The following is a 24882-nucleotide window of genomic DNA, read 5'->3' on the forward strand; positions in this document are numbered from 1 at the left end:
ATCACGCAGTTGCTACAGATTGGACGGCGGTACACCAACATGTACCGTTGACACCAGGCAGGGTGGGTCCATGGACTCATGCTGCTTACGCCAAATCCTGACTCTGCCATCAGCATGACGCAACAGGAACCGAGATTCGACAGACCAGGCAAAGTTTTTCCACTCCTCAATTGACCAGTGTTGGTAGTCGTCTGCTTCAATAGCCATCTCTGACAAGGATTGACGTTTTCCGAAATGTTGTTCTGCACACCACTGTTGTACTGCGCCATTATTTGTCTGTTTGTGGCCCACCTGTTAGCATGCACCATTCTTGCCATTCTTCTTCGACCTCTCTCATCAACGAGCAGTTTTCGCCCACAGGACTGCCGCTGACTGGATGTTTTTTGTTTGTCTCACCATTCTCGAACCCTAGACACTATCATGCGTAAAAAGCCCAGGAGGGCGGCCATGTCTGAGATACTGTATCCGGCTTGCCTGGCACCGACAATCCTACCATGCTCAAAGTCACTTTTGCCCATTCAGGAAACTAGGCGTATGTCACAAGTCACGACTTCACAGGAGAGCCGTTTGAACGTAAAACATTTTTTTTATTCAAAATTCTCAAACATGTGAACTTTCATGTGCCTTAATAACAAACTTGTATGGCATCTGTAAATACAAACATGTTAAATTACGAGCCTTGTTAGTTAAGCCACAGAAAAAGTGAGCAATCTCCCCACTAGCCATGATTGGCTGAGATAATGAGTGGGCTGGACATGCCGAGAGAGGAGTTCGGATTGGTCTGCCATGTTGAAGGCTTCTGTCTATTTGAGCTTGTCAGTCTGTGTTGGTAATTCTGTCAAATGCGGCTTCTTTTTTTTTTTTTTCTTTTTTTTTTGCCCCTTTTCTCCCCAATTTTTGTGGTATCCAATCGCTAGTAATTACTATCTTGTCTCATCGCTACAACTCCCGTACGGGCTCGGGAGAGACGAAGGTCGAAAGCCATGCGTCCTCCGAAGCACAACCCAACCAAGCCGCACTGCTTCTTTAACACAGCGCGCCTCCAACCCGGAAGCCAGCCGCACCAATGTGTCGGAGGAAACACCGTGCACCTGGCCCCCTTGGTTAGCGCGCACTGCGCCCGGCCCGCCACAGGAGTCGCTGGAGCACGATGAGACAAGGATATCCCTACCGGCCAAACCCTCCCTAACCCGGACGACGCTAGCCCAATTGTGCGTCGCCCCACGGACCTCCCGGTCGCGGCCGGCTGCGACAGAGCCTGGGCGCGAACCCAGAGACTCTGGTGGTGCAGCTAGCACTGCGATGCAGTGCCCTAGACCACTGCGCCCCCCGGGAGGCCCCAAATGTGGCTTTTTTTATGTATTGTGTAGTGGAGCTGCGTAAGTGTTGCTCTCCAATTTTTGAAATCAGTGGAATTAGAGTATGATAGCTAAAGAGATGGAGTAAACACCTGTCTCCAGATTACATCTTCAAACTAAGGGCAACCATGGTATGGCATTCCTGACAGGGAGACGCATCCATCATGCATGATGATGTATACAGGTAAGATAGTCTAGTGTTAGCTAGCTACATTTCCAGATATTTCTAATTTTGACAGAAAGTGTTTCATTTCAAGCTAAAGTGTACTGTTAGCTAACTAGCTAGCAGGCTGGCTCGTTAGCTAACGTTACGTGACGTGTGTGATCTTAAACATTGTTTACATAGCTAGATTCATTGTTTACCTAGCGAACTAGCTATATGTCTTAAGCTGAAGTGTACTGTTAGCTAGCAGGCTCAAGTTAGCTGGCTGGCTCCCTAGCGGACATTATTATTTGTTTCCCAGAGCTGTTGGCTTTTCTATTTAGAGACTAATTTTAGCTAGATAACATTGAGCATTGTTGGTTAGCTCCCAGCACTGTGGCATTGTTGGCACATTGTTCATTGTTGTTTAACTAGCTAACATTAGCTGGCTGGCTCGTTAGCTAACGTTACGTGATGTGTGTACAACACCCGTTGAATATGGCCGGTGTCAGTAAACATCTGCAAAAAAGCGTAATGAAGTTGTTTCCAGCAGAGCTGGTTAGGCTGTTTTCATGTTATATAGAGGTAAACAAATCATCGGCCAGAGCGTCAAGTGTGCACTCCGAGAGTGAAATAAGATGGGTGGGGCTAAAGCTTAAGAGGGTGTGAACATTGTTGAATGGAAGAAAAGCTCTTCACTAGATACCAAAACATTCAAAGGCAATTTTCTCAAAAGTGAGTTTACAAGCTGATCAACTTTCAAAGCAGAATTATTTTCCCATTGTTCCTCAAATGCAGTGTATGATATGCCATTTTGTAGCTCTGCGTCTCTACTTTTATCCAATGTAAACAACACTTTCACATTTTGCTACATAAGACCGAATCCAGGTGGTGAGTCACATTCTAACATTCAGTCGAACAGTAACTGAATACCTCGATGCCTATCTGCCTGCTTTATACACTGTAGTAAACCATGGCCATGTGACTAACTGTCTGAAGAGAGTGATCCATTTTAAAAGTAGCTCAAGTTCCCGTAGCACATTGTCAAGACAACTCTGAGCCCAGACATCACCCTGCTCTCGGATTCCCCAAAGACCATTATCATTCTGGAGCTTCCAATCCCTTGGGAGATCTTCTGGAGGAGGCGTGCGAGAGGAAGAGGGCCAAGTATGAGGGACTGCTCATCGACTGCATGAGGTAGGGAGGGTTGGAAGGCTAGGTGCATGCCTATCAAGGTAAGTTTAGCTGGACCATCCCTCTCACCAGGAGAACAATCAGCAACACCGTCAAGGCAGCTGATAGAGCCTCAAGATGGCTCTGGATCATGAGGAAATCTATCGGGAGCAGAGTAATGCCACCTGGACACAATTGGAGGTCTGATCAACCTCTGCTGGGTCGCCTGGGCGAGGGTGTCTGATGATGCAAAACAACCAATGACCCTAAGTTACGTCACTAAGGATGTGTCCAGGAGTATTAATTACATTTTTCTCTAAATTAAATTGTACCAAATCGGGAAACAAATTTGTTTCAGAAACGAGGGCAAAAGAACCCAGTCTTGGTAAATATGTAATATCATAAAAAAAAGTAAGTAATCATCTTGCGAGTGAAGGTCACATTTAATGAAATGTTCTCTCTCCATTTTCTAACTGAAATCATTCACCAGCATTTTTTATATAACTAGTTGATTGAATTTTAATATTTTTTGTTTTACATGTACGGCTTTATGAATTAAACACCCCAGCATGGGGTCCTGGATCATTATATTGTTGGTTCACAGTTAGACTAACTAACCAATGCTGCTTTTTTTCTGTCCTCTAATTAAAATGTCAAGACACAGACAATCTCTCTCTCTCTCTCTCAAAATCAATCTAAAGTATTTTCAAGCTGTTGCTAACAGCACCCATTTTGCTGCTGCAATACCAATTACAAGAGAAAAGGGACAGGGGGAAATATTTTAAATGGCAAACAGCACCAGATGTTGTCTTGAATCAGAGAAGGGTCTTGGAGCCATTCCTGAGGTACTGGAATATGAAATCTCTGTGTCTCCAACCAACACAAGAAAAATTAGATAATCAAATGGACTGTTTTCAAAAGGCTAGTGTGTGAGTGTTTTTTGTGATTAGGTTCCCTTGCCAGCAGACAGACAGCTGTGAAAAATCAAGTGCTGGCATTCCCCGAACTGTCTCATAAGTTTAATTTAATTAATTATTTCAATCGATTTCAGACAATTTGTCACAATGAATCCCAACTAACAGTTAGTCTACGGTCTCCAACCACATAGCTGTTATACACTGAGTGTACAAAACACCCCCTTTTGCCCTAAGAACAGCCTCAATTTGTCTGGGAATGGACTCTACAAGGTATTGAAAGTGTTCCATAGGGATGCTGACCCATGTTGACTCCAACGCTTCCCACAGTTGTGTCAAGTTGGCTAGATGTGCTTTGGGTGATGGATCATTCTTGATACACATGGGAAACTGTTGAGCATGAAAAACCCAGCAGCGTTGCAGTTCTTGACAAAAACAGGTGCGCCTGGCACCCACTACCATACCCCGTTCAAAAGGCGCTTAAATCTTTTGTCTTGCCCATTCACCCTCTTAATGGCACACATACATAATCCATGTCTCAAGGTTGAAAAATCCTTCTTTAACCTGTCTCCTCCCTTTCATCTGGATTTCACAAGTGACATCAATAAGGGAACAGAGCTTTCCCCTGGGATTCACCTGGTAAGTCTATGTCATAGTAAGAGCATGTTTTGTACACTCAGTGTAGACTTGTTCTAATTTCAGCAGTACTATACACTAAAATGTTTTCCTACTAAAATTGCAATACTCAAGTCTAGCCGCCTGATCACAATATTAGTCACAGCTGTGAGTTATGTTTCTCAGTAGAATGCCAGGGTTTTTTTACTACTGAAATAGCACAGCTTGTGTGGTACACAAATTATAACTAAATTCTATTCAGACTGGCTGAATTTACATAGATAGTATCTCAAGGACAGCAAATATTGTTATCTGATTTCAGCATGTGTCCTCTTGAAGTCGTTGACAAACTGGCACACCAATCCAAACAGCTCCTGAGAATCTTGATCCATTGGCTCTCCGAATTTAACCTTTGAGAAGAAAAGAAAACATTTGCCATTATTTTTGACATTGCAAGGCACAAGCACTTAATTTGCTATCATTCTTTCAGAGATTATAATCTGCAATACATGGCAACCCACAGGTATTAATATATTTTTTGTAATTAATGGGGTTAACTGATGTCTCTGGTTTGGTTGGGATGCATAATGTAACTGCAGTTCATTATAACTTTTACTACTTTTTTAATAATGAGCTGATAAACTGCGTGAGCATGGAAGCAATTACTAGACCTAAATATCTTAAGTGAGACAGACGGGTGGCCATGGCATGAATCCATGCCTACACTTAACTCACTAAAGGGTCAACAACTAATACAGTGCAGTCAAAAACAAGTATATAGTATTCCCATACTATGAGGTTGGAATAATACTGTCAATTGTGAAAATGGTGATAATGCCTGTCATGATGTGCCCTGGGGGGAGGATCAATGCCCCCCCCCACCCCCCACCCCCCACCCATCCCCCCCTCTCCGCAGTTTTATGACTTTACGACAGGTCATAAATACCTGGTAGAAACTGACACACAGTATTGAGGGAGAGTCTACCAGAACAAAGAGCTTCTCTTAGGTCAAAACTTATAATCCACAAAATGGGAGAACTAAACAACATTTCTACTTTTGAGAATGTGGAAATCGTTGAACACTTAAGCGACAGTCATGACGAGTGTGTTTCATTTGGTGATCTCATGAATGACAGGAAACACACATAACTGTATCTCTTAAAGTGTACATTTCCTGGCTGTCAGGTTTACATCTAAATATTGTGAAACGTATGTGATTAAACATGAAACTATTTGTGAAAAGGTGTATTGTGATGTTAACCTTCTAAATGAGAAAATATTGGTTTTCATATAAAGTTAACCAAGTCAGTAGCCATGCACACGTGAGCATAGACATTACGTCGGCCTCATGGACCGCCCTTTTCTCTGAAGTGTATAAAACCCACTCCTGACGAAATTCACATTAGACTAGAAAACATGCAGCTGACGCTTCATGTGAAATGGTTTAAATTACAACTCTACCAAAGGACAAGTCATAGAACGCCGGGACAGAGTTCCCACGTTGGAATAGTTACAATTATATAGACCATTAGACCATACAGCTGTAGTTTTGGCTATACGGCTGGAAATGGTTAAACTCTGAGACTATCGCTCAAATTCTAGATGACACAAATTACTAGTCTGCAGCTAGAAATCACGTAAACCTAGTACGAGAATACCGACAACTGCCGAAACATCTATTCTATGAGAACATTTCCGAATGGTACTCTGAAGTATCCATTCTAACCAATCTTCTGGGAAAGTTAACCAGAGACTCTGATGAACTCTACGGGACGATCGAGTGTTTTCAACAGAGAGACAACAACGGCATACGGGCGTAAATATATACATTGTAATTGTTCTCGAATGAGCGGCCGTTCATGTGCAAAGGATTAGCATTTCAATGAATATAATTATAGACTGTGTGTAGTGAATCCATTTTGTCTTTCCCGCTCTCAGTCCCCACCCCTTTCCTTTGTCTACCAAGCCGTCATATCGGCTTAGCCCACTAGGGACATTTCCATCATTGTTAGTAACCAATATCTACTGTTTGTTTGTTATATAATTCTGTGTGATTATTTAGTTAGTTAGTAAATAAATAATTTTGCCAATTTGTATATCGCTGATTCATGATTTTAACTAGGGTTCGAGCAGATATCCAAGGGTTTGCGACGTTCAGTAATGAGAACTGATAATCATCAATGGAAGACTAATTGATAAGATATAAAAATATCTGAAGAGTTATAGTCGGGAAATTATAACAGAGAAACTACTTTTGACAAGCTAGATGATTACTTCTAAGATTACTTTTAAACTCAGAAAGGAGGTTTGCAAAAAAACAATTTTTTAACACCTTTGTTTTCTCAATGAAATTCAAATCCGCATTGAAAAAAGGAGTTTGATGGATGGCGGGAAAAGAGTAAGAATAGGCTTTTGTAGACTACAGTCTAAACTAAATTATGTCTTCCAATGGTGTGACTACTGTCGACATCCAAAGATGATCTAACTTGAATAAACCCCTGGAAGAAAGGTCGACAGCGGTGGTGTAGCCTACAAGTGATAAGGATATCACTTCCCAGTGGGCATACAACATGATAAAGACGTACTTTACTGGTTGAAATCTGGTCGGAATGTCTTATAACCAGATCACAATCCGATTAAGATGAAAAATAAGTCTTATTTTGGTTGATATTCATTTTTTGGTTGAAATCTGATTAGTGCTGAGTGATTAACCAACATTATTGGGGGGTTTCGGTTATTATCCAACTAATTGACCGGCGTCAGTTCAATTACTTGAATTCCAAAGAGTTTTTTAAATCTAAATGCTACCAATTAATAGACACCAATCTATAAAAACATGAGCATAGTGTTTGTGGGCCATGCACCCATTGCATATAAGACATTAGAACCTTTACAATTATTAAACATGGAGCAATGTTCTTTTTCAGCAGGGTTTGCATGATTCATCTTAGCACACTTGGCAAACAACAGCTGGCAGAGTGCACCAAACTGGGTTAGGGTCTCCTGGCATACTGTACCCAGTCAACACGCTTGAATGCGGGCATGTTCCATTTGAGATTAGGGGGACTCGGCGTGGACTCAGTCTCGGGGGGGCTTCATGTGGGCCAAGTTCTTCCCGAATCCTGCAGAATCATATTACTCTAGGCTCTGGCTAATGGTACTGTAACGGTTTTCTAGCTCTTCCTCCTCCTCGGACGAGGAGAGGAGAGAGGGATCGGAAGACCAATGTGCAGCGAGGTATGATGACATGATGATTTATTGAACAAGACAAAGACGAAACGAAATACACTTGATAAATTAACAAAACGACGTAGACAGACCTGAACGACGAACTCACATGAAACACAAAGAACGCAGGAACAGGGAAACTGACTACATAAAAGAACGAACATACAAACAAATCGAAAACAGTCCCGTGTGGCGCAACAACATACACAGACACAGGAGACAACCACCCACAACCTAACAGTGTGAAAACACCTACCTTAATATGACTCTCAATCAGAGGAAATGAAAACCACCTGCCTCTAATTGAGAGCCATATTAGGTCACCCTTAAACAAACATAGAAACAGAAAACATAGACTGCCCACCCAAACTCACGTCCTGACCAACTAACACATACAAAAACTAACAGAAACAGGTCAGGAACGTGACAGGTACACGGCCTGAGTCACTTCAGCTTGTCCGGCCCGATACATTTTTCAGGAGTAGGGCCACTTGAGGTTTTTATTCAGCAGGTGATTAAATATATATTTTCAAACAAATATATATTTCACCTCCAAGTCATCAAATTTGCTAGGTCATTGAAAGCAAAAATGTGTGACATTCTCCGCGGTCCTATAGCTATCAGAGATGGTCCCTAATTTAGAGAACCTATGTGTGCAGTGTTTTTCATAGTTGCAATCCACCCATTCACTTCCATAAAAAAATATATAGGCTACCAGTATATAAAGATAAACATGCACAATAAAACAGGATACCCTTACAAAAATTCACTGCTGTTAAAATGTAGTAAAACTGAAGTGCAATGGAATAATGGGTGTTTAATTAATGATATCTGGTAGCTTGCTTTGTGTTTTGGCTTCTATTTGGTAATATTTTGTCTGTGTTAGCTAATTGCACTGTTTATTGTGCTGCACATTTTGTTCTGTTCCACTGAATGCTGTTCAATGTTATATTATGACTAACTAAATATGTTTCAGAATTTAAGAAAACACATAAGCATATGCATTTTATTTCAATAACCTACTACATCAATATCAAATTAGTCCAAAACTATTGCACTTGAACTTGACCCTGAAAATATGACTATTATATTGTCCCTCAAAGCTTTTAATCAATTAACATAATGTGTGCAGTTATTTAAAAATAAAATATTTGCTAAAAAGGAGGTAGGCACGTCCGTTCCAGCTAAAACTTGGATTGGAATCTGTGCTTCACACGCAGCAATAGATCTCTGTGCTTGCTCGAGCGCATCGGTCAACATTCCATATGGCAATTGAGACAGAGTCCCCGGTAGGTTACACAACAACACAGCTGGAAAACAACGACAGTTTCTCTAAATTTACACAAAAACATTTGAAAAGATTTGACTGCTGAGTGGTAGTCTCTGTTCTCCTGCATTCTTGTTTTATTTTCTTAAGTAAAGCGGCAGTTTGTTGGGGAGAACATCAAGGAAAATATTAGCTGGCTAATTTTAGCTAGCTAACATTAGCTCTCTGGTTTATTCTCATGGACATGGTAAGTTTTCATTTTTACCTATTGTAGCTGTTGGTTGTTGCTAGCTAGCTAACGTTATGCCATTTTGATATGTTTAGTTAATGACAGTAAATGTGTGTTCTCTCTCTCGTGTGTGTGCGCTTGTAAGAGAGAGAGGGAGACAGCGAGAGATGATGATCACAATAACTTTGGAAAACATTGTTATGCTAGCTGTGTGTGGTGTGAGAGAGCGAGAGAGATGATGACTATCACAATAACTTATAGAAAAGATTCATCATGTCAAGGTTAGGATTATGTTTTAGAGTTAGCAGTGTGGTTAGGGTTAGGTTTCAAATCTGATTCATTGACTTGGTGGCTGTGCCAGCTTGTTACCTCTGCAGAGCTGCCTCCAGAACAAGATTCAGGTAAAAAAAAACGCTAACCTGCACCTCTTAAAGGGAAAGTAATATGAAAGTAATCAGATTATGTTACTGAATTTGGGTAATCAGAAAATTACATTACGATTTTGGACAGGTTACTAGTAAATGTAACGGATTACATTTAGAAAGTAAGCTACCCAAACCTGTCATGAGTTATATCTAATATCAAGCAAACACAGCTCAATTCTGCTATACAACCACATCACTCAGAGAAGATAAATATCACTGCAGCAGATATTGAACTCTGAACTTAACCTATTACAGTTCAAAGTCCAAGCTATTACAGTTCTTTTCTATCGCTATAATTACAGTATACGTATGGCGAATTTTCACAACTCTTCGTACAAATCTCCAATCGGCTAACACTTGTAACGCAGCCAATTCTTACATTCAAAACCTTTCATTGTGCATTCATTTTGTTTGTAGACATCTTTCGCCATACAACTATTGATCCCAAATGTAAGTCCACTGTGAAATATAATGAGTATATCGGTTTAATCACCAAAACACAACAGAATATCTTCTCAATTTAGTTACTTTAACAACTAGTTAATCCAATAGAAAAAAAATGAGGATATGTGTTTCAAAACTGCCCTTTGAATGTAGTATTCCACAGTGCTGTATATTACAGTACATTGCACAGTTTTTTGTTTTTTTTTTAATTTTGGGGGGGGGTGGATCAGCTTAATATTGCGGAAAGAATGTTGCTTCCAATGTAATTGTCTGCATCATTTCCAATCCCCCATATTTTTGGGGTAAATATATATATCCATTCACGTATGCATACATATACACATATATACATACACATACCTACATAGACATGCATACTTTTTTAAAGAGTATACCTTTATTATTATTCCCCGCAAACCCTACCACCGATCCCCCAATTGGAGTAAACTGATAAACATTTCTGTTTTTACCTTCAATTTATACATCTTATACACATTTTACAGACACAGTCTACTTTATAATAGTTCTCTCTTGTTTGTTCTTAGTCCTTCCTCTATTTCTGTTGTCCATCCAGTTTGATTTCCACTTGTAACTGTGCTATTTCACAATAGCTCCGCACCTATACACATTTCACAGATCCCGTATGCCCTACATTGTTTATCTTGTTATTAGTCCCACCCTTCAGCTCCACTCAACCTTTCCCATCTATCTTCCAACATCATCCATTTCGGATTTTTATTTGCCATATATTTTTCAACTGTGCTGTGATGCTTCACAAAAGATTTGAATCTTCCTATTCTCATAGCTTCCACGGATTGTAAATTAAAAATATTTTTTTTTGCTAAAATAATTATTATATTATTGATTGATTGACTATGGCTTTTCAAATCCCCCAGTATTGCTATCTGTAGCGTTAGTTCTACGCAAATGTTGCAATTCTTCAACCATTCCTGGACCTGTGAACAAAAACGAGCTACATGCGGACAATACCAAAATAAATGGTCTAATGACTCTGCCTCCTCACAGCAGAATCTACAGAGCTGGGAAGATTGTATCCCCCATATATATAACATTCTATTAGTTGCAATAATTTTGTACAATAATTTAAATTGAAAAATTCGAAGTTTTGAATCCGGCGTTGTTTTGCGTATCAATTCATAAACCATGTGCCATGGAATGGGTACATCGAAAATCTCTTCCCAACTATTTTGCAATTTATATGGCACAGCTGTAAGTTTTTTGGTCCTTAAATGAAATTGGTATATGTTTTTATTTATCACACTTTTCTTTAACCATTTATGTTCTTTAATATAAGGCCGACATACAAGTTCCTTACCTTTATCCCCTTCCACCTGCCTCTTCCATTTTTGTGGTAATGCCGCAATTAATTGGTTGTAATTTTGGGTAGAGCAGACATTTCCATATGTCTGTGTTAGCTGCATGTGTGACATTACTCCACCAGTCCTATTTATGATATCATTCACAAAAATTATACCTTTTTTAAACATTTCTTCGATAAATACAGTTTTTTTATCAATTACTATATTTGAATTTAACCACAAGATTTGTTGTACTATTTGTTCCGTCCTTTCAGGTGGATTAAACTGAAATTGCAACCAACTTTCTAAGGCTTGTTTAAAAAATAAAGATATTTTGGAAATTATTTCCTTTTCAAGCAACCGAAAGTGAGCAGGCGTAATCTGAATAAAGGGAAAAAGGCCCTTCTTGAACATAGGATGAGACATTCGTACCAATCTACTAGAGAACCAGTTTGGATTTAAGTATAACTTTTGTATGACTGATGCCTTTAGTGAGAGGTCTAATGCTTTAATATTTAATAATTTCTGCCCTCCGAATTCATATTCGTTATATAAATAGGCCCTTTTAATTTTATCTGGCTTGCCGTTCCAAATAAAATTGAATATTTTTTTGTTCATATAATTTAAAAAGCAGGTCGCTAGGTGTAGGCCCCGTGTGGCTCAGTTGGTAGAGCATGGCGCTTGCAACGCCAGGGTTGTGGGTTCGATTCCCACGGGGGTGCCAGTACAAAAAAAGTATGAATGTATGTACTTGTAAGTCGCTCTGGATAAGAGCGTCTGCTAAAATGACTTAAATGTAAATGTAAATGTAGGCAAAACCATAAGCAAATAGGTAAACTGTGATATGATTAAAGAGTTAATCAGGGTGATTTTTCCACAAATAGACAGGTATTTTCCTTTCCATGGTAGCAAGATCTTATCTATTTTTGCTAACTTTCTATAAAAATTTATTGGAGTGAGATCATTTCTTTCTTTTGGGATTTGTATACCGAGTATGTCCACATCACCGTCAGACCATTTAATTGGTAAACTACATGGCAATGTAAAATGTGTATTTTTTAGTGATCCAATACGTAATATGGTACATTTATCATAATTTGGTTTTAATCCAGAGAGGATAGCAAATATATCTAGATCCTCTAAGAGGCCGTGGAGAGTTTCTAGTTGTGGTTTTAAAAGAAAACATGAATCATCAGCGTACAATGACACCTTAGTTTTTAGGCCCTGGATTTCTAATCCCTTAATATTAATGTTTGATCTAATTTTAACAGCTAACATTTCGATGGCAATAATAAATAGATATGCCGATAGTGGACAACCTTGTTTTACTCCTCTAGATAGTTTAAAACTTTCTGAGATGTAGCCATTATTTACTATTTTACACCTAGGGTTACTATACATAATTTTTACCCATTTTATAAGAGATTCCCCAAAATTGAAATATTCTAGGCATTTATATATAAACTCCAGTCGTACTTTATCAAAAGCATTTTCAAAATCAGCTATGAAAACCAGGCCTGGTGTCCCCGATATTTCATAGTGTTCCATTGTTTCCAGTACTTGCCTTATATTATCTCCAATGTAGCGTCCATGTAAAAAACCTGTCTGATTAGGATGAATAATATCTGACAAAACTTTTTTTTATTCTATGCGCCAAGCATTTTGCTAGGATTTTTGCATCACAACACTGAAGTGTAAGAGGTCTCCAATTTTTTTAATGGACTGGATCTTTATATATACCACTTGGGCCCTGTTTCAGTAATAATGATATCACACCTTCTTGTTGCGTGTCTGATAATCTATAATTTATATAGGAGTGGTTAAAACAAGCTAATAATGGTCCTTTGAGTACAGGTATCCCTCGTTTATCGCGGGGGTTACGTTCCGAAAATGACCCGCGATAAGTGAAATCCGCGAAATAGAAAACTTTTCTTTTTTTTTACAATTAGCAACTATTACATGTATACAAATACAGTGACTCACGTGTAGGCCGTTTCACTGCTCTTCAGAGCGTTTCGTCGACATTATGGGTTTAGGAGATGTTCGAAATTACAAGATAATTTGGCCAACTTAATGTAAATTTGCCAAGCTGTTTTATGTACGTACACATAACTGCACGAGACGACAAAATGATAGCACAATTCGTAGCATGTTTTGATACAAGAAGCGGGAGTGAGTTTTTAGCGAATCAGAATGCAGAGCACAATGCACCAAAAAAAATAAATAAATGCATTATGAAAATCCGCGAAATAGCGAATCCGCGATAAGTGAACCGCGAAGTGGCGAGGGATCACTGTATATCAAAAAAATGTTTGTATACTTCCACTGGTATGCCATCCAGTCCTGGAGTTTTCCCATCCTTAAAGGCCCCAATTGCATCAAGTAGTTCCTCCTCTGTAATTAGGCCTTCACATGAGTCTTTCTGTACAGATGTTAATTTTACATTATTATTAGGGAAAAAATCCATACAATTAGTTTCAGTTAGTGGAGATGGAGGAGCCTGAAACGAAAATATATTCTTAAAGTACTTTACTTCCCCTTTCAAAATATCATTTGGTGAATCATGCGTGACTCCATCATTTGTAACAAGTTTTAATACGTTTTTTTTGGTAGCATTTCTATATTGACGATTGAAAAAGAATTTGGTGCATTTTTCCCCATATTCCATCCAGTTCGCTTTATTTTTGTAATATATTACACTGGATCTTTCTTGAATAAGTTCCTCCATTTCTTTTTGTTTTTCCTCTAACTTATTCTGTGCCTCTATGGTACCGTTTTTATTGTTATCTAACTGTACTGTTAGTCCTTCAATTTCCTTTGTTAATATGGACTCTTTTGATTGAAATTGCTTTTGTTTTATAGATGAGTACTGAATTGCATGGCCTCTAAAGGCACACTTAAAAGTGTCCCATACAATATGGGGATCTGCTGTACCTATGTTATGTCTACAAAAGTCAGTTATAAATTCTTCTGTCCTAGTTCTAAACAATTTATCATCTAGTAGGCTTTGATTAAATTTCCAATATCCTCGCCCACGTGGAAATTCTGTAAGAGTAATATATATGCCAATTATGTGATGGTCCGACCGCATTCTGTCCCATATCAAACACTTTTTAACTTTTGGTGCCAGAGAGAATGATATAAGAAAGTAGTCAAGGCGACTAGCTTGATTAAGCCTCTGCCATGTATATCTCACTAGGTCAGGGTATTTAAGTCTCCATATATCCACTAATTCCAATACATCCATGACATTCCTGATTTCCTTAAGTGCCTGAGGGTGATAGTTTGTAGTGTGATTTCCTTTCCGGTCCATAGAGGTATTTAAGACACATTGCACTGTTTGCACATTAGGCAATACACTTGCAGTACCCATTCAAATTGACTGAATATCACGTTTCCATTATTTCTAGCCCATGTTTTATGAAAAGTGTTGAAGACATTGAAGACATGTTTCACAATGTAAATCAAATGAAAGAAACATGTTTGGCAGGCATTAGTTTGCATCAGTCCTGTCTTGAGCACGCATCAGTCCTGTCTTGAGCACGCATCAGTCCTGTCTTGAGCACGCATCAGTCCTGTCTTGAGCATTTGACCATAGGGTCTTATCGCAATCCCAGTAAATATCCTCATTGTTCATGCACCTGGGAAAAAACCTTTTGGTATGGTGAATCCAAGCCTGACATACTGTCGGTCTGGATTGAAATCATTGCATGCCTCATCCATAGCCTGAAAGAGGGTGGTATGCTCATGGGGATGACAATCATACATCTTCCACCTGTATTCTAATTGTGTATGTATCGTATTGCACTTGTGTATTATAGTGGTCCTGTATGTGGCTCAGTTCATAAGAGCTTGCCACTAGCAACACACTTGTGTATTATAGTGGTCCTGTATGTGGCTCAGTTGATAAGAGCATGCCACTAGCAACACACTTGTGTATTATAGTGGTCCTGTATGTGGCTCAGTTGATAAGAGCATGCCACTAGCAACACCAGTGCTGTGGGATTGATTTCCACTCAGGTCACAAACCAAAATGTGTGGACAGTTCTCACTGGATGAAAGTGTCTGCTAAGTAAATGGCATATATTAAGGTATTACTGTATTTGCCAATGCAATTTTAGTAAAGCAGTGTGAACCCCCACCCCCTTCCCATGTACTGTATCGGGGATGCATATCCTTCCTGTTTTGGACTTTTTACGTATTGGTATTGTATTACTGCACTTTAGTAGCTAGAAAAAGAAGCATTTCGCTGCACCTGCTGTAGCATCTGCTAATCTGTGCACGTGACCAATAAACTTTGATTTGGTTGGATTTGTCACTGTACCTTTCTGATCTTGTCAATATCAGATTTTTTTTTACTTACTGTAAGTCAAAATTGAAAAGGCACTCGCACATCTGAGCTATCTGTTTTGCAGGTGCCTGGTAACAGTTGAATAAAATAAGAAACCAGCACACTGCTCTTGCTAGTATCACAGCTCTTTAATAATCTTTACGTATCGGCCTCAAGGCCTTGAATCGAACCCACAACACCTTGAGGCCGATACACAAAGCTTATTTAAGAGCAGTGTTACTATCAAGAGCAGTGTGCAGGATTCTTCTATTTTCTCTAACTTACTGTTAGTAAAATCATAATAGTTGTCGTCATAGTAGTACATTCAAGTAAATATTGTACTTTGTGTTTCTACTTTCAAAGACAAACATGTCCATTATGTGGTTCTCAGAATCTGCACTAGACAAACCGGTGTACATGTCAAATCTATTAGTTTACCAAACGTTTAAGTGATCATCAATTAAGAACAGTCAGATTAAGTTATAATAAAATGTATTTTAACACAACAGAAGAGAATCATATCAAAAGAAATGTGAGCATTTCATTGTGAATGGCAATTACTTTATGTGAACATCTATTGTAATGTGAAACATGTATTTCTAGATGAAACACTGATTAAGTTGGGTGAAAAAGTGACTATGATTTTGTGTGTTGTATTTAGTCAATTGAAAATGTGCTTTGAGTTTTGAAACTGCCTTTTTTATTATCTGTTTTGAGATTTGTACTAACAGTTATGAAAATATACCACATACATGTAATAATGTCATGTCTACTCCCGCTCCCCCTCTCTGGCGCTCGACTTCGCCAGTATACTTATCATTGCGCACACCTGCCACCATCGTTACGCACACCTGCCACCATCGTTACGTGCACCTGCGCCAAAGACACCTGGACTCCATTGCTTCTATAATTACCTCCCCTATATCTGTCACTCCCTTTGGTTCTTTCCCCAGGCAGTGATAGTTATGTTTTTCATGTCCAGACGCTACTCTTGTTATGGATTGTTCCATGTTTATTGTATTATTAAATTCACCCCGTGCACTTGCTTCTCGACTCCCAGCGTCCGCGTTACAGAATACTGCCTCGACAAATGGAAGCAATAGAGATTTTCTGGTGACTTCGGGTCCAAATGCCACAGCCGAAACCGCCAATCATGCCTCAGCTGGCACGACAGGTTCCCGTGCCTCAACAGGAACCTGAGGCACATCAAAGTGATTAAAAAAAGTAACTTTAAAGTATGTTTATGCATTTCCGCCTATATAAACATGCCCAAGGTTACAGTAACAGAGGGAGAGCAACATTTGCTAAATACTTTCACCTCTGAGACTCCTGCAGTATAGACTACTACCATTGCTTCTGCATCTGACTGCAAAACCTTCCCCTGGAGATCGGAGGGAAGGTTTTGATAATGTCACAGATATAAGCTGTGTGAGAGGGTGTCTGTGTGTCTGTGTGTGTCTGTGTGTGTGCGTGTCTCTGTGTGTGTGTGTGTCTCTGTGTGTCTCGGTGTGTGCGTGCGCCTGTGTGTGTGTGCGCGCGCCTCTCTCTGTGTGTGTGTGCGCGCTCGTGTGTGTGTGTGTGCGCACGCCTCGGTGTGTGTGCCTATGTGTGTGTGCATGCGCCTGTGTGTGCGCGCGTCCAGTGTGTGTTGGATCAAGTTTGGAGTCCGCAGGAATGTAATAGGTGGAATCTAATATAACACAATTCCCTGGCAAGCCCTAGGCAAGCCCCTCACCCTGTCAAGGCTCACAACTCAAACACAGAGCAAAGTCAGGTGGATTCTTTGTGATGATGGATCATGCTTCTGGAAATAGGGGAGGTTGGAAAATGGGATTTACTTTCTTTGAAAATATATTGTTGTGGAAAGGTTTCTCTTTATGCAATCAGCAACTAGGCTGATGCCAAACTAGACACAGAACAAAGTGGGAACTAAGTTTCCAAAAGTTGGTAAATACCCGGAGGCATATCTTCCTGTTCAATATTATTTTATCTATTTATCAACAAGTGTGATGCTGTATTTCTTTCCTCACAAACCACTGAGTACTTCCTTAGATATATACAGTGCCTTCAGAAAGTATTCATACCCCTTGACTTATTCCACATTCTGTTGTGTTACAGCCTGAATTCAAAATTGATTATACTGATTTTTCTGACCAATCTACACACAATACCCCATAATAACAATGTGAAAACAAGTTTAGAAATGTTTGCAATATCTCATTTACATAAGTATTCATACCCGAGTCAAAACATGTTAGAATCACCTGCAGTCGTTCTGGGTACGTTTAAAAGCGCTTTGCAGAACAGGATTGTAAAATATTTGCACACTATTCATTTTAAAATTCTTCAAGCTCTGTCAAGTTGGTTGTTGATCATTACGCGACAGTTCAATTCTTGCCGTAGAGTTTCAAGTGCATTTAAGTCCAAATTGTAAGAGGCCACCAGGAACATTCAATGTCATCTTGGAAAGCAACGTAAGAGTAGATTTGGCCTTGTGTTTTAGGTTATCGTCCTGCTGAAAGGTGAATTTGTCTCCCAGTGTCTAGGATTTTGCCAGTGCTTAGCTTTATTCCTTTCATTTTTATCCACAAAAAAAAACCTAGTCTTTGCCGATGACAAACATACCCATAATATGATGCAGCCCCCATCATGCTTGAAAATATGAAGAGTGGTTCTCAGTGATATATTGTGTTTGCCCCCAACATAACGAGTTGTTAGCAGTTTTACTTTAGTGCCTTATTGCAAACAGGATGCATGTTTTGGAATATTTTTATTCTGTACATGCTTCCTTCTTTTTACTCTGTCATTTAGGTTATTATTGTGGAGTAACTACAATGTTGTTAATCCATTTTCAGTTTTGTCCAATCATAGCCATTACACTCGGTAACTGTTTTAAAGTCACCATTGGCCTCATGGTGAAATCCCTGAGCGGTTTCCTTCCTCTCCGGCAACTGAGTTTGGAAGGATGCCTGCATCTTTGTAGTGACTGGGTGTATTGATACACCATCCACAGTGCAATTAATAACTTCACTATGCTCACAGGGGTATTCATTATCTATATCTTTTTTACCCATCTACCAATAGGTGCCCTTCTTTGTGAGGCATTGGAAAACCACCTTACAGATGATTGCATGTGTGTGGTACAGAGATGAAGTAGTCATTCAAAAATCATGTTAAACACTAGTATTGCACAGAGTGAGTCCATGCAAATTATGTGAGTTGTTAAGCATATTTTTACTCCTGAACTTTTTTAGGCTTGACATAACAAAGGGGTTGAATACTTATTGACTCAAGACATTTCAGCTTTTCATTTTTTATTCATTTGGAAACATTTCTAAAAACATAATTCCACTTTAACATTATAGGGTATTACGTGTAGGTCAGTGACACACAATCTCAAGTTAATACATTTAAAATTCAGGCTGTAACACAACAAAATGTGGAACAAGTCAAGGGGTGTGAATACTTTCTGAAGGCACTGTAAATCATGTACATAAACTAATCAAAAAAAAAAAACATCCCTTTTTCAGGACCCTGTCTTTCAAAGATAATTAGCAAAAATCCAAATAACTTCAAAGATCTTCATTGTAAAGGGTTTCAACACTATTTCCCATGCTTGTTCAATGAACCATAAACAATTAATAAACATGCACCTGTGGAACGGTCGTTAAAACACTAACAGCTTACAGACGGTAGACAATTAAGGTCACAGTTATGAAAACTTAGGATACTAAAGAGGCCTTTCTACTGACTCTGAAAAACACAAAAGAAAGATGCCCAGGGTCCCTACTTATGTGCGTGAACGTGCCTTAGGCATGCTGCAAGGAAGCATGAGGACTGCAGATGTGGCCAGGGCAATAAATTGCAATGTCCGTACTGTTAGATGCCTAAGAAGGAGCTACAGGGAGACAGGACGGACAGCTGATCGTCCTCGCAGTGGCAGACCACGTGTAACAACACCTGCACAGGATCGGTACATCCGAACATCACACCTGCGTGACAGGTACAGGATGGCAACAATAACTGCCCGAGTTACACCAGGAACGTACAATCCCTCCATCAGTGCTCAGACTGTCTGCAATAGGTTGAGAGAGGCTGGACAGGGCTTGTAGGCCTGTTGTAAGGCAGGTGCTAACCAGACATCAGCGGCAACAACGTCGCCTATAGTCACAAACCCACTGTCGCTGGACCAGACAGGACTGGCAAAAAGTGCTCTTCACTGACGAGTCGCGTTTTTTTCTCACCTGGGGTGATGGTCGGATTTGCGTTTATCGTCAAAGGAATGAGCGTTACACCAAGGCCTGTACTCTGGAGCGGGATCGATTTGGAGGTGGAGAGTCCGTCATGGTCTGGGGCAGTGTGTCACAGCATCATCGGACTGAGCTTGTTGTCATTGCAGGCAATCTCAACGCTGTGTGTTACAGGGAAGACATCCTCCTCCCTCATGTGGTACCCTTCCTGCAGGCTCATCCTGACATGACCCTCCAGCATGACAATGCTACCAGCCATACTGCTCGTTCTGTGCATTATTTCCTGCAAGAAAGGAATGTCAGTGTTCTGCCATGGCCAGCGAAGAGTCCGGATCTCAATCCCATTGAGCACGTCTGGGACCTGTTGGGTCGGAGGGTGAGGGCTAGGGCCATTCCGCCAGAAATATCCAGGAACTTGCAGGTGTCTCGGTGGAAGAGTGGGGTAACATCGTACAGTAAGAACTGGCAAATCTGGTGCAGTCCATGAGGAGGAGATGCACTGCAGTACTTAATGCAGCTGGTGGCCACACAAGATACTGACTGTTACTTTTGATTTTGACACCCCCTTTGTTCAGGGACACATTATTCAATTTCTGTTCGTCACATGTCTGTGGAACTTCTTCAGTTTATGTCTCAGTTGTTGAATCTTGTTATGTTCATACAAATATTTACACGTTAAGTTTTCTGAAAATAAACTCAGTTGACAGTGAGAGGACGTTTCTTTTTTTTCTGAGTTTATATTGTCTATGGCCTACGGTACATATTTGAAGTTTGCCCACCCCTCAAAATATGAAGGGCACAAGCATCTGCTGCAGAAGTTAGTAACGTTAAAGAATAATTTTCGCTGAAATGTATGTCTGTATAATATCTCCACTACTCCCCCCTCCCACAGTGCAGAGGGATAGATAACATGAAAAACAGTGGACAGGGTCATCTCGACATTTCAGGACCAGAGGAACCATCTATCTCTGGAGGGGCTGCACAACAGACATATAGAAAAAAATAACTCCGGCATTACCAATATGTCAGTGTAGAGTTTCTTCATTTCCTCACACCTCTTTGTCAGCAGGGAGAGATCTGTGTTGTACTTCTCAATTGTCATCTGGTGTGGGGGGGTGAAGAGTGAAGAGGGGTTACTGCTAAACTTATTCGTTATTTGATATATCTAATATCAGAACACCTGTGGTTGGTTGCGTCACAAAACGATCACTGCTAACTGACAGCAGACACCATCAGAGGAACATTATGCAATATGAAGCAACACTTACAGTATGCCTGACAAATAGAAATTCCCTTCACCGCCACACTATGATGCGCTCATCTAGGGACAAGCACTGTATAAGATAAGTGTAAAGGTTCAATGCACCTGCCGGTCGTTTATTCAATGTGTCAAGGTTTTACTTGTATATTGTCTGAATCTTGTATCTTTCTTTCTGAATAATAACTGAAGAGAGAAAATAGGCTTATCAAAATAATGAAAAGTTATGAAAAGAAAAACAAAAGTTGTTACTTTCAGGTCTTTGGAAAACGTTGGGTATTGCTCGCCTTGGTTTCTTCTCTTGTAGGTTTTCCTGTACTGAATGACCTTTTGTAACTCATTCTTGAGGACTGGAGGGAAGGACACATTGTGGTCATCATTCATCATATATGATCACTGAAGTAAATTTCTATTTTAAAATCACAATTTTCTCCTTTCTGCTGCCTGGTTCCAGCCAAGTAGCTGATCTGCACTCATGACAACTTTTCATCACAATTCAACAGCCAAAAGTCATCATAAATGACCATACATGAAGTTGATATTAGACCTACACGTCTTTCCTCTTTACGTTTAACTACGCCATAAAGCCAGTCATCTCTTTGAACTCTGAACAGCAGGAAATGCAAACTTGTAGTGTATTCAATGTTTTAAATAAAAAGGCATCTAAAGTTTTTAATTTACACTTTAAAATGTCAGACCTGATTTGCCCTAACAAGAAATGTATCAACCCCAAAAAATGTCCATTAATTTTAATCCACACAATAAATCACATTTCCTATTGCTGCAGGATTATTTTCCTGCTGTGAGAAACTGGTTAAATTAAGACCCTACATCTGTAGCTACAGTAGATCATACTATCTTAGACAAGACCATTCATAGGTGTGTATAAACTACAGTCTTTGTTGCACATTGTATCATTAGATCTCCGCACTGTAAAGAGCAACACTTGTTTTTTATCTATACATAATTGAACAGGATAAGAAATGTGATAGACTCACCATCCACTTCAGCAGTGAGACCTTTAATGGAAGCTGACCAGAAACACACACAAGAACACCAAAAAGGTTTTAACTAAACTGATCCAATTGAAATCTACAGTACAGATTTTCAGGGCATTGACCAAAATCTTGATGACTTACCTCCAGGGACAGTTTCGAATTCTGCCAACTCTTGGGGAAAAGTGGCCAAGCCGGCTTCGTGCAACATGATCTGCTCCACAAGGGCATGCAGCAAGGTGAACTTCCTGTCTGTCCCATGGAGCTGGGAGAGCTGTGGGGTTGAAGAGGAACATTGGAAGGTGAGGTGACACTCTCCATTTTATAAAAAAAAAAAATTGGATGAATCAAATATTAAAAAAACATACTGTGCCGTTTCAGTCTACACAGAGACCTTCAGAGAATGTGAGAGAAGGGCATGCAGGTACAACTGCAGCAGTCCTGCCTGAGCCACACAACTACTGTTCCTATAAGGCCTTGAGATGCACAGCAGAAGAATTTACAAATTCATGTATGCTGCATTCACGAAAGAAAGTGCCTTTCCCCAAGGCCAACCAAACAATAGTTGGTCAAGGTGCAGCTTCTGTTAACCTTACCAGACAGAAACGAATTTCTCTCTACACTTATATTGAGGCACTGTGTTACTGTATCAACAATCCAACAATCCAGCGTTAACCCTTACAATTCTGTGTGTTTCTGTTGGGGAAGAATGTGGGTACTATGCTCACAAGGTCAACCGATTGTTGTGGTATTGGCAATACATTTGTTACTCATATATTGTCTGTGTTTCTTATCAATCTGAGTTCAAAACAAATTGAAACAAAACACTGTTTCATAACAAAAACATCACATCATAAAAGCTTCCATGTTACATACAAGTCCTTATCACCTTCAGCAGAGCCGTAATACGTTGTTTCCTTACTTAGACCGCGGTGAGCTTTTTCTGTGAATCAAATACTTGGAGTGTTAAGTTTAATGAAAATGAATGGAACAAAACCTATAAAACGCATCCATTTTAAACCTGTTTATTTAAAATGTTAATGATCTTTTTACAAATGCAAGCCTTGCTGCACAACAGTGGCTTGTGCCTTCTGTCTTAATTGAAATGGAAGGGGGACCCCTCTCTCGAATCATGTGATGGGATTTATTCCATAGTCTTTTCTAGGTTGCGTTGTTTTACCAATTTCAGGTCCAGGGCATTCCCCTGAGGGCCAGGCTAGAAGAGATGCATGGAGCAGTAACTGAAGATAGAAACAACAACCACTAATCCAACACAACCTCTATGGCCTTTTCTTATCTTACAATTACTATATCAACATTCCGATCCAGCCATTGATTTCACAGAGAACCCTAAGAATGTGTTTGTGTGAATTTAGCCCGCTCTGTTTCACATTCAAACCTTCTGTGGGAGTATGGGTGTAAGAGACTGCAGTCTCGTTAGAAGGAGAGGAAGCATTTTACATCTGTGGCAAAGTGCCCTTATATCATCCCATCAAGGGACCAGTGCAGCACAGCAGCAGTTCCGGAGGAAATCTATAGAAACTGCCGATATCCTCTAAGACCAGATGCTAATAGCTCAGGGAGATATTAAATCATCCTATACAAATTGACAAAAGTTGGAAATCCACATGTCTAATAAACAATGAGTCTAATCCCAAAACAAAGACTTTCAAAATTGAGAGTTGACGAAAAGGTCCAGCAAGATTAAAGTTGCTGTTGTGACTGCCACTGTGGGGCACCTAGCGGTCGACTTGTCCAATGTCTACCGGCCCAGTGTCTGAGCCATGGTGAGATGTTCCAATTGATTTGTGAAGCCAGGCGGTGATACAATCACCTTCGTATCAGACACACTAGGAGGAATGACCCTAGCTGAGTTGGACTCAGATGACCAGGCAGAGGATGGACGGAAGAAATTTGAATAAAATTGTATTCGTCACATGCTTCGTAAACAGGTGTGGAATAACAGTGAAATGCTTACTTTTCTATTATTACTGAAATAATAGAAAAGTAAAACACATAATAACAAAAGTGATATTAGATACACAATGAGTATTGACAACTTGGCTATATACACGGGGTACCAGTACTGAGTCGATATGCAGGGGTACAAGGTAATTGAGGTAGAAATATTTACATATAACTAGGAATAAATTGACAGAGAGTAAACAGGAGAAATTGAAGGGAGAGGGAGGAGGTAGATCCCACTGTGTATATCAACGAGAAGTCTTATTGGCCTAGTGCTAGACACTCCACCACAGGTCAGACGACAGCGGAGAAGAGGAGAACCTACTTTAGTTAAAGAGGAGAGGCGGAATCCCTTGGCCTTTCCCTTCCCTGCGTTCTCGTTGAGGTAATTGCCGATGGCCAGCAGGTACTCCAGCACGGAGACGAACGACCTGGAGCCGTATACCTGCGTGCACATCCTGATCTTCTGGTTAATCAGCTGAAAGACGAACAACGGTTCAGGACAGGTCATTTCACTCTAATCTAACTGCATAGTCAGTCTCTTGTTTTGTGCTGAATCAGGGGCTTATGAGAATTGAGTAACCCCAGGTGAAATCCTTTTGATTTTCAAGTCCATTTGCAGTCAGAGTAGTAGCACACATTTCTTTTGGGTTATATAGGCTTGTATGTTCAAATCAAGTAACATTTTATTGGTCACATACACATATTTAGCAGATGTTATTGTGGGTGTAGTGTTCCTAGCGCCAACAGTTCAGTAATATCTAACAATACAAACAAATCTAAAAGTGAAAGAATGGAATTAAGAAATCCCTTGAATGAGTAGGTGTGTCCAAACTTTTGACTGGTACTGTGCTGGCACACACACACTTTTGGTCATGTAGTGTATTTGATGGGATGTATAGACATTATATGGATGGAATATGTAGAATAGTACACAGTATGTACAGCAATAGTTGAATAGGATGGCCTT

The 24882-nt window shown here is 39.9% G+C and overlaps 1 long non-coding RNA gene across 1 annotated transcript; it reads right to left on the reverse strand.

Moving 5' to 3' along the window:
• Positions 1-649: 649 nt before the first annotated feature.
• Positions 650-22031, reverse strand: LOC129860646 (uncharacterized). The gene is made up of 4 exons (XR_008760398.1): positions 21951-22031; positions 21205-21302; positions 20713-20796; positions 650-4612 (listed from the first exon to the last, which is right to left on the reverse strand). It is a non-coding gene; the product is annotated as an uncharacterized LOC129860646 (long non-coding RNA).
• Positions 22032-24882: the final 2851 nt, after the last annotated feature.

The sequence above is a fragment of the Salvelinus fontinalis genome, chromosome 8 (assembly GCF_029448725.1).
Source record: "Salvelinus fontinalis isolate EN_2023a chromosome 8, ASM2944872v1, whole genome shotgun sequence".
Taxonomy (NCBI): domain Eukaryota; kingdom Metazoa; phylum Chordata; class Actinopteri; order Salmoniformes; family Salmonidae; genus Salvelinus; species Salvelinus fontinalis.